The following is a 15266-nucleotide window of genomic DNA, read 5'->3' on the forward strand; positions in this document are numbered from 1 at the left end:
TGAGTAATTGCTTAGTTTCCCGTAGTTGGTCATTGTGTGTAGTATTGCACCTCTTCTTAGTTATATAAACACATGAAATCATACATACCATATCCCTACAATCATTGGCAATCCAGTGTTTTTTAATTTCCTTGAGCATGCCTTTATGTATAAGCTGTGGTACTTTGTTTTAAAAATGAAATATATAATTGTTGAAAACTAAAATTTTCCTCTTCATTCAGTTATAAGTAATTTTGAAACACACACAAATGCGGCCACTCCTTTATTGCTTTATTATCTCAGTAGAATATAGAGGACATTTGAAGTATAATATTTTAGATTTTTATAACATGAACGTTAATGTTTTGGCTATTTTACCCATTGCTTAGATCAAACACATAATAAAACAGATCTTGGGAGTACAGTTTGTCAGGGCAGGGAATTCATCAGTGGCCTGTTGCAGGTCCTCACATTGTATATTCAGTCAAAATTCAGACAGAGGTAAATATTCCTGTTCATCTCTATTTTCTCCTTTTTCAGTCTATTTTGGACTACAGACCACATGCTGATGCCAGCCTCGTTTAAGCTAGTTCATCTTGCCTCAATTAACCAAGTCTTGATTCTCTCTCCTGGCCGATCCAAATGCTTGTCTAGTCAGTGATTATAGACCCTGTCAAGATGCAAATATATGAATCACCACAGCTAAAAGTGCTGCACTATACTCCTCAGTGATGGGAAATTTCTAAATATTCTCCTATCTGTATATTTTATTCATCTTTGAGAGTTCCCTGAATTTTTTTTTTTTCACTCTGCATCAGCATTTGTGGAAAAGTTGTTCTGTGGTCCAGTATCTTTTTCGTTTTGTTATTCATCAAACTTTTCTTGATGATGTTTTATTTCTGTTTTTTCTTCAAGCAATTTTTAGCACCAGCTTCTTTCTGTAAAGAACAAAGTAACAGTGAAATGACAGCTTCCCTAGAAGCCATCTAAGTGACTTCCTACGCTCGGGTTTGTTTGTTCTCCTTAGAAAAATCAGAGAACACAAAGCATGGGCTAGATATGACAGGATGCTGAGTCGAACTCAGTTTTTTTTTTTTTTTTTTTTTTTTTTAAGCAGGTGTCATGCTGTTTCAAGCAGTTATGCAGGCAGAATAGATTAAATCAGAGGGAAGAAATTGATGATATAGTATCATATCACTTGTTAAAAACACATCAATGTTGTTCAAAAAGTAATATCTGGCAATATAGTAGAGATGTGGGCTACTGTGTTGAACAATTTGGGGGATATCATGTTTTGTTGAGCTGGACACTGGTGCTATGAATAGAAGATGGACCAGCTAGCTGATGAAGGATGGGAAGTTTATGTGTGTGTAGCATTGCTTAGAGTTGGAAAAGAAGACTAGAAAAATAGTGTTAGAGATTAGTTTTTCCCATGAAATGGGTCTCAAGTTGAGCCAGTCATTGTTTGGCCATTCCCTCTGTCTCTGATATATCTTTGTCCCTGCACATCTTATAGGCAAGATGCACTTTGGGTCAAAGATTTTGTGACTGATTTGTGTCCTCTTCTCTCCACTGGGAATCCTTCCTAGCTACTGGAGGTAGCCACTTCAGGCTGCATATCCCCCACTGCTAGGAGTCTCAGGTAGAGTCCCCCCACTGAGTCCCTGGGGTTTCTCTGTCCCCACTCCTGTACCAGGTCTCTGGAAAGTCCCACAAATGCCCCCATTCTCTGCTCTTCCTACACATGATGCCCTTGTCCTCTTCCCCTCACCATCCCCTCTCTGTCATGCACACTGTTTTATACACCCACCACATTTATTTTGTTTCCCTTTCTGAATAAGATTTAAGCATTCTCCCTTGTGCCTTCCTTATTATTTGGCTTTTTTGGGTCACTCATTTTTTTTTTTATCAACTTTACTTTTTATTTTTTAGGAAACTATACAACCTGTTTTTATAGGAATTCTATAATATTTGCCAATTGATCAATAAATTGACATTGTTAAGATACTTTATGCTGGGGCCAAAATAACAATTGAATCAGATCAATTGTGAAAATATGTGAGAAATTTAAATAGTTTAAAGTTAAATCTGCACATATTTCAGTTGATGGCATTAATAGCTATGTAACCTGAGTTGTATTCTGTGCTGCTTCATGACAGCTGCATCATTTGGCTTCTCTTCTGCTTCCGGAATGTTATCTATCCATGAGCCAGTCAAGGACAGGATGGACTTGCACCTTAAAGCCTTTTAAGCTCCAGGCATTTAAATAATATAAACATTACAAATTGGGGAAATAGGAAATGTAGAAATGCAGTAATTAATTTTGTACACTTGATATTTAGCAATATCAAGAAATAAATCATTTTCTCTCCTTCACTTTTGCCTCTACTGTATGCTTAATAAACCATGACAAGACTGCCTAAGTTCATCTCTAATTTCTACCAACTATATGCTAGACGGCTATGAGCACTTTCTTCAATCCTGAAGTCATGCCAATCTAAATACAGTATTGCCTTTACTTCCTTAACAACTTGAATTGCTTTATGAAAGGAGCAATTTGCCTAAATACCTGAGCATCTGGAAGCCTGTCTTTTATTTACAATTTGCCTAGCAGAAAAGTCATTAAGAATTTCCAGAAAATGCCAGCTTGGTTTTTAAGATAGAATGTAAGTTATGATTCAGAAAAGCCATTTGGCTGAAGTGAAATTTTATGCAATCAAATCCCTGCAGTAAATATATTGGCAAATTATTTAGACTGTTCTACAGATTGGGGACCATGGCCAAGAAATAAGATGGAAGGGAATTAGGGTTTTCAGAGGTGAATGCTTCTTCCTCCATAGAACATAGGCAGTATGACCCTGGAAGACCCAATTGTACACTAGACTCAGGGCTTATGGAGAGTAAACATGCTTCTTAAAACTATTATTAAATTTTAACATAAAGACTAATTAGTCTTAAGCTTGGGAGTCACTTAAAAGCATATATATATATATATATATATATATATATATATATATATATATATGAATTTAAGGCCATTATCTTCTCTCTTGACACTATATTATGAATTTTAAAAAGGGGTCTCATAAAGGAAATGAACTGTGCTAGCATTTCTTGACTCCTCATCTCCTCATCTCATCTCTTCATTTGGACACAATGTCACAACCTCAATTTGCTAAGCTCTCTGTGTCAACTCTGAATCTTCGTCAATTTCTAATGTAATATTTGTCACAGAATTTCCCATATTTCTAGTCATCTTAGCCGTAAACTACCCAAAATGCTTTGATCTTTGCCAAACATTTGTTTCTTATTTTGATGGAATCTATTATTTAGGGCATTTGACATATATTTCTTCTGTCCCTACTTTATTTTTTACAAATGCATAATCATGCATGCCTTTCCTGTCTGAAAGGAGGAGGTATCTTTCCTCTACCATGCTGGCATCTGCTTGTTCAAGTCTCCCCTCTTGGTTTTGCATGCTTGCACTCTTTTTTGATACAGAATACCTCGTTGTTTTTGCATATGTTTTCAAAGCTCTGGAATATAAACCCAATGCTTTCAAGCTGTCTATTACCTGTAGAGACATTCACACATTTACTTTTGCCAAAGTCATTGATCTTTGAAAAAAAAAAGATAATAATATCACCTATTCACCCCCCCCTTCATTTTTTTTAAAGAAATAAATACTTCTCTCTTGGAGTCTTTTTAGAAATTTATTGAACATAAAATTTACCCTTATGGTAGCTACACTTGCATGGCCTCTAATAAATGTTTTTTTTTTCCAGCTTGATAAAAAGGAATGTATTTTGCAGGAAAACTCATATGTACTTTAAGCCTATATTCACTAGCACAAAGAGTAGAATGTCATGCATACACTTAGCACTCAATATGTTTAATTTTTTTTTATTTTATAACACTTCCTCTTCAAAGTGTTTTCATTTATTTAAATTTTTTAATCCATTTTATTTTTAGAATAAATTTGAGTTCACCAAAAAATTGACTGGAATATGCAAAATGTCCTGAATGTTCTCCTCTGCTTTCTGCTTATGCTGTGCCCACTTCTTCCTACACTGAGCCCCTGCCCCAGCATTTTCATCCAATGGTATCACTTTTGTATTAAAATGCTATACTATTACTGAGAATCCATAGATTACATGAAGTGATATATGTTATATGAAGATTCAGATTCATGGATTAGGACAAATTTTTTTTTTCATATCTGATAGAAAAGACGTGGAAAAGTTTTGCTGCCCAGCAATTTATCTACTGATTCTTCATACCTGGAGAAATTTCACGGTAGAAATCAATTATTTTACTGTCTCTCTATTTTCACATATTTTTTTTTTTTTTGGAATTTCTTATTGGTGGAATTACACATTACGGATTCTTTCATCTGGCTTTATCCAGTAACTCATCATACTTTTAGCTCCCTGGGACTAATCCACCAATCAAAGAAATCACATTGTGGGGCTCATGGCTCTAGCTGCATATGTAGCAGAGGATGGCCTAGTCAGTCATCAATGGCGTGGATGATAGGCCTTGTTCCTGTGAAGGTTCTATGCCCCAGTGTTGGAGAATTCCTGGGCCAGGAAGAGAGAGTGGTGGGTTGGTGAGCAAGGGGAAGGGGGAGGGGATAGAAGATTTTTGGAGGGGAAAGAAGGAAAGGCGGGAACATTTGAAATATCAATAAAGAAAATATTTAATAAAAAAAGAGGTTTTTGTCCTTGTTGATTTGTTTTTGTTTTTGTTTTGTTTTGTTTTTTTCCTAGAACTGAAAAAAAAAAAAAAAAACTTCACTCCTGGATATTCCAGAAATTTTCTAACCATTTACACTTATGAAAATGACTTTAGGTATCTCAAAAATATTTACAAATTTTAATGAATCTACCATAAATATCTATATGAACTGTTTTCATTTACTTCAGTGAACATTGGAAATTGTAGTTTTCTATCCTGTGTGGTAAGCATGTTTAATGTGGTAAGAACTGATAAACTTCTAAAGTGAAAAGACCATTCTAAATGTCCACCAATAGGTAATTAAAGGTTCTGTTTTCTGTATCATTTCTGGCACATAGTACTACAGGTATTCATTGTTAACAATTCATTAAAAGGTGCATAATAGTAGTGCATTGATTATTTTTAATGGTATGAGATAAGGAACAACTTTTTGTGCACTACTAGAGAATATGTAAATTTCTTTTAACAAAAGTCTTAAAGTTTAGACTCACTTTTAAAATAGCTTGTCTATCGTTTTAATTTCTTTTGAACTTTAAAGTTTTCATTACATGGGGAGAAGAGTCACTATTAGTTACTTTTCTAATTTGTTGTGACAAAATACCTCACAAAGTCAACTTAAGGATAGAAGAAAGTGTGTCTCTCAGTTTGATTGTATACTCCATCTTGGCAGTGGTACTTAAGAAATTTTCTCTGTTTTTCATTCAGTTCAAAATCTCAGTCATGAGATGGTATTACCCACGTCTAGGATCAGTCTTTTTTTCTTGGTTGAATATCTCTATTAACATCCTCTGTAATGAAATCAAATTTGTGCTTTCCAAACCCTTCTAAAACCAGCCACACTAGAAACAAAGATGAATCATCTTGGCTCTATCCACTTCTGAGTTGATGCATAAACATCACTTTAAATCATAATGGTCTTTGCCTAACTCCTGGTCTTACATATATTTCAAAATACATTTAGTCCAGTTCTTAAAGCCTGTCTATGATTTCACAGTATTAAGTGTTCAAAAGTCTAAATCATTTTCTAAGTATCAAGGCACTTTCCTAACTGGCCCTATAGAAATCAAATGATTCCACATGAAATGCCATTGAATAAGTTTCCAAGGAGGTTTGGGAAAAACTATGAATGAAAATCATCGTGACAAATATCATGTCCACAGTATCTATGTCAGAATTTGGGTTCTCAAGAGTCTTAAGGTGCTCTCACATGGGATCCAAAATCTTTGGGTGCCTGCACCCCCAAGTTATCTTCCCAAAGAAATTGTAGCTTGTTTGGTAGGTACCACTTTGTGTCTACAATTTCTTTGGCAGATAATTTACCATCAGGCCATCTGTAGCTTTTTGGGAACTCCAGTACAATTCCTCTTCATTTTCACACCTTCACACATGACCTCTTAGGGCTTTGGGTCAAGGAATCCAACCCTTTCACTTACAGCCTTGCCTCATTGGCTTGTGATATCCTTGATGCAAGCTTTCAAGATGCTGCGATTCTTGCATCTTTAATACATGCAAAATCAGGAGGGTTTAGATGCTGGTGCCAAGATTGCTACCAGCTCAAGATGCAGTCTGATTGAGTTCTACTGCTGTAGCATCTCTGTGTGCCTTAGTAAGCAAAGGAGGGAAAAAGAGTTCTGTAATGACTAATCTCAAGTAAAGAACCCTTTTTAGTGACAACCTTAATTTAAGTTCCCCTGTTTTTTTCTTCTTTTTTTCTAAAAAAAAAAAAATCCATTTGTACAAGTTGGTGCCTTCTATGTATGAGATCTTGATAACAGCACCCCTTTTCTAAGGTCCCAGTGGAGAACTTGGGGGTTGTATTTCTGTGTCTAATTTCTTATTTTAAATTACAGCTTCCTTCTCTGAACCCAGGTTTACACAATATCACAGTCCTTTATTTTCTCCCAGTGTTTTGTTAGCTTATGTTCTGAAAATTTTAGCTTTTTGAGAGTAGGTTTTTAGCTTTTATTAAACCAAATGTATCAGTGAACTGATTTCTGCATCATTCATTTGCTGTTGCATAGGAAATATATCCATCTTTAGACTTAAGGTAATCCAGAAATTCTCATAAGTTTTCCTTCTAGAAATGTAATAATTTTGTGTTTATATTGTCTCTGATCTTTTCTAATGATTATTTCATTTATAAATTTTAATATTATTTAAATTTATTATTATTTCCTTATATGTATTGTAACCTTAATCTTTTAAAAATAAGCTCTAAATATCATATATGGTATGTGTATGTGTGTGTATGTGAATGAATGGGAGCTAGATAGATAGATAGATATAGATAGATAGGTATAGATATAAATATCGATATAGATATAGATAGATATACATATACATACATATATATATATATACATATATGTGTGTGTGTGTGTTTGCTGATTGATGTGAAAGAGAATATAGATATATTTTCTAAGGATGTATCTAAATTTAAGATCATTGTTAGGTTCTTCAGAGGTATCTTTAAGAGGAACAAGTCCTACCCTTTTAAATGAAATTAAAATTGTTTTTTTTTTTTTTGGTAAGATGTAGGAGGTCCTGAATTGAGAATGAGGGCACACTTACTTTATTGCTGCAACTAACCGTCTCTGCTAATTCAGAGTAATTATCTGCTTCCTTGTGTATAAAATTACATTAATTAAATCTGAGCTACATACCTATGGAGCCATTAGACATTTACATAATAATGTAAACATACCACGTAAATTTAATGTGGCATATCCATCGTGAATGTAATGAGAATTTACAAATCAGGTAACAGATCTTCTTGAAATCCACGTATATTTATTGAACAACCTTGACTTCAGATAGATACCTTTCAATAGTGAAAAATAATTTTTAATAAAATTATATTTACCCATGCAAAGTTAAAGCATAAATAACATTTACATATACTTTAAATATAACTTAAATATTTTAATTTTCTTTAGAGGCTGATGTATTAAGGATTATGAGATCTCCCATGAAAAAATTGATATAACAGTGGTGTACCTACCTTACAGAAGGTGTCCTGAAAGGAAAGATTGCTTAGAAACTCAAACGTAAATACAGTATACACTTTATGATGAAGGTCAAAGTTAGTTGGACAAATTTTACTTATGATAAATAAAGATTTTCGTGTTATAGATACATTTATTAGTCATAGCAATTTATTAATTAGACTTTAACAAACTTAAGAACTTCCATGGTTCAGGGGAAGAACTGAGAGTATCTGTGGAGAAAAATCTTGCTCCTTTTGAGGAATGAGGTATGCAATGTCTTCTGTTGAAGAAGACTTAAATTTTCTAAAATGTAAAATAATGAACAGCAGTTTGTTTTGTTTTGTGTTTATTTGTTTGTTTTGTTTGGGCGAAGCGTTTGATAAAATAAAGTGAAACATGAATGTGTTAGGCATTTGCAGAGGGGGAAACCAAAGACATACATGACTATGAAGACTGAGCAGAGTATAACTGGTTTTTGTATGTGGAACTGTACAGTACTTGATTAAGTGGTCTTCTTGATAAAATATACATATGTTACTACTTGTTTCTTGTAACTGTTTCTCTATTTGAAATGATGATTCAGTGTATGACCTGTCTCTGCAAATAGTTAGGGAAAATCAGCCATGGAAACACATATACCTCAACAAAGCACTGTAGTACCTTGACAGCAATAAGCTACAAAGAGGAAGACGCTAACTGCTCCAAGATGACTGACTAAGTCTATAAAATGCAACCAGGACTTGATCAAGTAGAGGTGACCACAAGACGGAATTCTGAGAGCTCCCTAGAGACAAGGGAATCACTGTGACCAAATGTGTATAAATACTCTCAGAAAGACAAGAATGCAGGACACATTTTTCTCTTTGATGTTTTCCACAGTAGCTAGAAAGCATGGTTCTAGTGAGCTGCTCTACAAAAGTATACATTATCATTCTGTGCTGACCTGTATTTTTTTAACTCACAGGTATAGAACATGAATATAATTTACAAATAACTCCGGTAGACTTACTGAATATGTAATAATTCTAATTATAAATGTGTACCACTGAGTATTACAAATATTATCCAAATAATTGAAGGAAAACAAGTCAGTCTTATTAGCTCAAGGTGTTAGAAATGGTTTCCAACTATAAATATAATTTCTTCTACTCAAAATAGACTGTAATACAGGAAACTAAAGCATTACTCTATGCTATCATAGGTGGATACTAGAAAATAATAGCACAGAATGCAAATTCCAAAATTAGGGATATAATTTGCATACAAAAATTATACCAAAAGCATGAAGGATGATACATAATATGTCAATGTGAGAAAAAAACACTGCTTTCGCTTTTTGGTGGAAAATGTCAAAAACCTTGATCGTCATGTTCCTAAAACATTAGACTCTATATAAGTTTTAAGTGTGTATAAAACTTGAAAAAGCTTGATTCTTATTATGAAAATTAATGATAACAGCTTCGTTAATATCAAACTCATATTTTTAAGCCAGCTGGTTCATCAAAGGCTGAAAAAAACTTCTTGCCTTATGACTGTCTCCATGGATACAAGGATGGATTTGTAGATCAAGTAGAGGTGAACTAACCTAGCCAAGTAGCTATGGACTAACCTAGTAAACTTTGCCAAATCAGAAGGGTTGGGTTTTGTTTTGTTTTGTTTTGTTTTGCTTTGTTTTGTTTTGTTTTGTTTTGTTTTGTTTTTCTTTTGCAAGTATGAATGACTGTCTATCAGGTTTCTTTTTCTAAAAGTTTTTAAAAAAAGAAGCATTAGTTTTCCATCAGTAGAGAACCGGATCTGAAATTAAAAAATAATCTCTACTCAAACTGTGCCCAGCTACTAGAAAGACACAGGTTTCTCCACAAAGGAAAAGTTCACCCACACAAATCCAATGAAGACCATTTCCCAGTTTGAAATGTATGTATAGTGTGGACCAGGAACAAGGCAGGAAAGAACTTTAAGAAATAAAAGAGACTCTGGAGGCTCGTGCCCAAAGAAGTTTTCAATCACACTTTAAAATTAAGTGTCTCAAATCAGGATTTAATTTACAGTTTAAGATTTAATAACACAGTCATTTCATGTTAATTGAACAGCAATGGATCATTTACCAACGTGTTTAATGAGGTGTAACAACTATTGCATATAAAACATACCGACATTATTATTACACTGCCATTAAACTTCAATAAATCTGTTTGAATAATTATTGGTATTTAAGTGCTATAAAATTGCTAACATAGCTAGGTATACCGACATATATTTAATAAAAGAGGAATTTTATTGTAGGGATGATTAAATTCCCAGGTTCTTATTCCTATTTTTGTTTGACGAACAAGTCTTCTTTAGAAGAGTTTAAAGTTTCCACTTCACTGGATAAATGAAAGGGCAGAATTCATCCCTTGGTAAAAGAAACCATTCTTGTCATTGGTTTGACACTATGAGCTTTCTTTTAGGGCAAAGCTTTCTTGCAGCGAATTAATATAACTGGAAGAGGAGTCTCTATCCTATTCATTTGACTAGAGAATCATAAATCCTTACATCAAATCTGTTCTTCCCCGATGCAGAACATTGGAGGAGTACTGCCTAGGACTGTGACCTATCCAAGGTGTACCAATGGAACATCCTATTTTGGGAAGACTTTTGTTACTAGCAAGGTTCAAGGTGCCTAATGACAGAAATAGGAAACACTGCTGAACTGTGTTTGCAGTGTGAATCACCAGGCTGACATATGGAAGGTGTGTCTATAAAGCTTAACTTTGAGTAAAACAGTAGTTACAATGCTGATGCTCTATAGAAAAGAGCCATCCCAAGTGCATTTGAGTGAACAGACTGCAAGAGAAATTTAGCAAGCCTGTGGGAGGTGGAACTGCATGTAGGATTATCTCCATTATCATTGACTTGAGATATTGACATTCACAACATCTCATTTTCAAATGAAATTTATTTTTGAGTTATTTTTCTCCATAATTTTAATAATGTATTTGAAATTATAAAATAATTACAGAATTTCTCCCTAACCCCTCCTCTGTTCAAACAGTCCCATATAACACTTAGGGGTTCCATTAAATTTATGGATTCTTTTTCCATTGATTTATCTTGTGTGCATAGATGTATGAATATATGTATATGTTCTTATCTAACACCTACTTAGTCCATATAATATGATTTCAATGTATGTTTTATGGGATGACCTTTGATATTTGACAACCAATAGTGAGTTCTTCCTTGGGGAAGACAACCTCTCCTACTGCCCACTTTCCTCAGTTTATTAGTATATAATCTGTTACATTTGAATGCTATCATTGAGCTTGCCATGGATGAGTGAATTAAGGATAGAGCTTTATGGAAAGCAGATAATTGTGTTGCAGACAGAGAAGTTTAGAAGGTCAGAAGAAGTGAGCTAGTCAGCTAGGTGGTATAGGCAAATGTGAATATATACAAATATAAAATCAGTTGTAAACTAGGATTTTAATTATTTTTCTCCTTTTAATGTATTTTAGTATTATTTGGTATATGGACCATGTTTTACAATAGATATTTAAAGGTTGTTTCTCTTAATAACTGTATCTCACTGATTGGCAGCCTATTGTTTCTGTCTCTCATAAGTGTTGGGTGAATTTCCTTCAGTACATATGACCAAAGATGTATTTATTCCAGATAGAGCATGAAAAACAGATGAAATGAATCTAACCAAGCCTGATGTTGTGAGACAACCAGTTTCTTGGTGCCATTTATAGGCACATGAGTGACTCAAATTCAGCTGCATCACCAAAAAGCCCACCACAACCTTAAGGATGAGTCATGAAAGCCACATTAATGGAGTTACATGGTGAATGTGCAGGATGCTTGAGAACAGAGGCCTCTCTCAACAGCAATTATTCATTCCTTATGTAATCTTGCAGAGAGACCTTGTGAATCATGCAACAATCTGAGTTTCCATCCTTGTTTCTTGAATCTACTGAGACTCCTTATCTTTACAGCTTTAATGACACAGCATTAGATGGACACTGGAGTAACATGTATGTGTTCATGAGGGGAGATCTCAATGTGGTACTAGGGCCATTAGGCAAATTAAGATGATTTTCATGATGCATGTTGCAGAGGTTTATCTTACATATTTGTCTATGTACTTGTTACTTTGTACACTTTTCTTTTTCATTCCTACATTCACTCAAGGACAGCATTTCTGTAGGTCTCTGAAGAAATGTCTCATTAAGATCCCTAAGAGGCAGACATTATCCATGCATGGACTTTACCATGTTAGAATTGAGATTAGATAGAAAAGTGAATTGAAATAACAAACTCTCAGGAGCTGTAGGGTAGTGGTGTCAAAGCAGCCTTTTCATAACATGAACGAATACTGAGGAAGAAGATTCAAAATGTATTATCATATAAGTTATTATGGGGGAGTAACAAGAAAGAGATGGATCTTCGCCTATGCAATATTTATATTTACTATCTGGCCAATATTCAAATATCTAATGATTATTGATCATGAATCCAACATTTATGTTTTATATAGCAATTTAATTTCTGCTTGCAGAGGATGGGATATCGGGGGACACAGTAGCACGATGCTTTCCTAGCTTGCCTGAGGACTGAATTTCAATCTCTAAAATGCAGAGGTCCTAAGTAATGAGCAATTCCAAGATCTATGAAAGTTGTTTGGGAACATAGGCCATTCTACTCAGACAAGGCGATGTTAGAAATTCTTAGATAAGAGGAAGGAATGGAATGAAGCAAATATTTTGTTTGTTTGTTTGTTTGTTTTTTATTGGATATTTTCTTTATTTACATTTCAATTGTTATCCCCTTTCCCAGTTTCTGCCTCCTCCCTCTGCTGGAAACTTCCTATCCCATCCTCCTTCCCTCTGCTTCTATGAGGGTATTCCTCTGCCCACCCACCCACTCCTTCCTCCCTCCCTGACATTCCCCTAAACTGGGGCATCAATCCTTCACATGACCAAGGGCCTCTCCTCCCATTGATGCCCTATAAAGCCATGCTCTGCTACATATGTGACTGGAGCCATGGGTCCCTCCATGTATACTCTTTGGTTGGTGATTTAGTCACTGGGAGGTCTGGGAGGTCTGGTTGGTTGATATTTTTGTTCTTCTTATGAGGTTGCAAACCCTTTCAGCTTCTTCAATCCTTTCTCAAACTCCTCCATTAGGGACCCCGTGCTCAGTCCAATAGTTGGCATCCCCTTCTATATTTGTCAGACTCTGGCAGAGCCTCTCAGGAGACAGCTTTATGAGGCTCCTGTCAGCAAGCACTTCTTGGCATCTGCAATAGTGTCTGGATTTGGTGACTATATATGGGACTGGTCCCCAGGTGAAGCAAATGTTTTAAGGAGGTATATACCACCTTAACTACAGTAATGTCAATAATCTTTTGGTGCACTCAGATACACAGGTACAAACACCAGAGACACTGTAGGGAGGAAAAGGAGGAAAAGCAGTTTTAGACTTCTCATATGATAAAATGTTATCCTTTCTTATGAAAAAATTTTTATAAGTAATAGCGTTTAGATACTTAACAGGATGAAATAATTTTGATTACAATTGTTCAATTGTTGAATAAAATTTGCTGGATTCTGATGTGTCTTCCCCTGTTTTTTTTTTTGTTTGTTTGTTTGTTTGTTTGTTTTTGTTTTAGAATCAGAGTCCAGTGTCTCTAATACAGTGGTTTAGGAAATGCTCTATGGATGACAAAGACTGACACATATACATTTCTTTTCAGTGCAAGCATGTCATGATTCCTAACACATGTGGTATGAACTGATGCTGCCCAGAGGAGGTTGATGCAGACATGATATCAGAGACGGGGTGAAAACATTGCTTTCAAGAGAGCTCATGAAGGAGTTTAAATAACATTCATCCTGCTTCAGTAAGCATTCACTTTGAAGATCCACTTGGCTCTCAGCATTTTTGAATGGCAGGTAACATTTACAAAGGGAAAGGCAAACAACGAAAGCTCAACTCAAAAAATGATTTATATTCTCATGTTCAAGAAAACCAAAGAGTTGAGAGAAGCAGCAGTGGGTAGCAGATGAGTTAAATTCCTGAGGAAAAGTACCAGTCAAAACTGCTAAAGGGGTGCTGGATCAGCATACCCAGTAGTGACACAGAAACTTTCTATGAGTTAGAAGTTATTCTGTATTTCTAAACTAAGACTGAGTGGGCAGAATCTTGTACAAGTTTTTTTTTTTTTTAATGTATTTTTTTCTGAGTAATTGCAAGGGTTGAGCTTTTGTTATCCGAACAATGTAAAGTTACTCAGTGTTCATGTGTCTGGGGGTGGTAGATAAATATATCACTGTGTCTAACTTGGGGTTCAGATTGAGGCGAGACTATATCCTAGAGAGCAAAAAGACCAATCTATAGATGCTAATTAGATTCTGAGTGACAGTGGCTGCATACATTGGACTGACCCTTCAATCTTTACAATATCAACATTAAGGCAAGAACCACAGCTTATCTGTGTAAAATCTGTTTCTAATTAAAGACTGGCATAAGTTCTAACCGGGGGCGGGGGGAGCGAGAATCAAAGCAAGAAGCAGTAACTAGATAAAGAATTAAAAATCTAAACAATATGCCATCAAATGAGTAAAGAATATTGAGGAATTAAATGCTATTGACCACTAAAAGAAAAAATACATATTTGTTGTTATTTAAAATAAAAATGATTTCAACCTCAGACAACAATATCATATGGCTACTGATTCATAATTAATAGAGAAATGCTTTCCCAATTTCTAGTTCATGAATAAATGTAAGAAACCACACTAGAAAAGTAGTAAAATAATCTGATCTTATTTGACAATAAAATACAGGGGATGTGGGAAATGTGATGTGCTTAAGGACCTATTAAATTATAGCAAAGGATGGATAGAAAATTAAACACTGACTGGATTTCCCATCAGATCACAAGGGAATGGTGATGAAGTAATTTAAACTCTGACTTCCAAACATCATCGGCTTATACCACTCATGTTGTGTCCACTAATTTTATGATAATTTGATTCATGCCATGGAAAACTGAGAAATTGCCTCTCTAGATGTTAGAAAGCCTGAAGAGTCTTTCCTCAATTAGTTATTGTTGTGGGTGGACCTAATCCATAGTGGGTGCTCCTACCACTTATCTGATGTTGGTGGGTTCTATAACACTTAACTCAGATTATGCTAACTGTGAGAATCAAGCCATTAAAAAGGAATCGTCCAAGGCCTCTTCTACATCCAGATTTCTGTCTAGTTTGAATTTCTGCTTTGGTTTCCCTCAATAGGTCATAGCCTGTTTACTGAATTACCTACCAAGAAAATAGTCCAATTCAAATTTGGGTTCAAATTTGTAGTGGATGCATTTCAGTTTTCATAATAGAGTCATGTTTTAAAACAAAATCTTGAATTTTTAAGTCAGAGCCTTCTGCAATAAAAAATACACAATTTCCTAAGTGAAGAATTTATAAATATTATGAAATGTGCATAAACGTACAACTTCAATCAACAGTGAAATTTAATGAAGGAAAGCTGAATGAATCAGTGTTTGAAATTATGGGACAATATGAA

This window comes from Mus musculus, chromosome 12 (genome assembly GCF_000001635.26).
Source record: "Mus musculus strain C57BL/6J chromosome 12, GRCm38.p6 C57BL/6J".
NCBI lineage: Eukaryota > Metazoa > Chordata > Mammalia > Rodentia > Muridae > Mus > Mus musculus.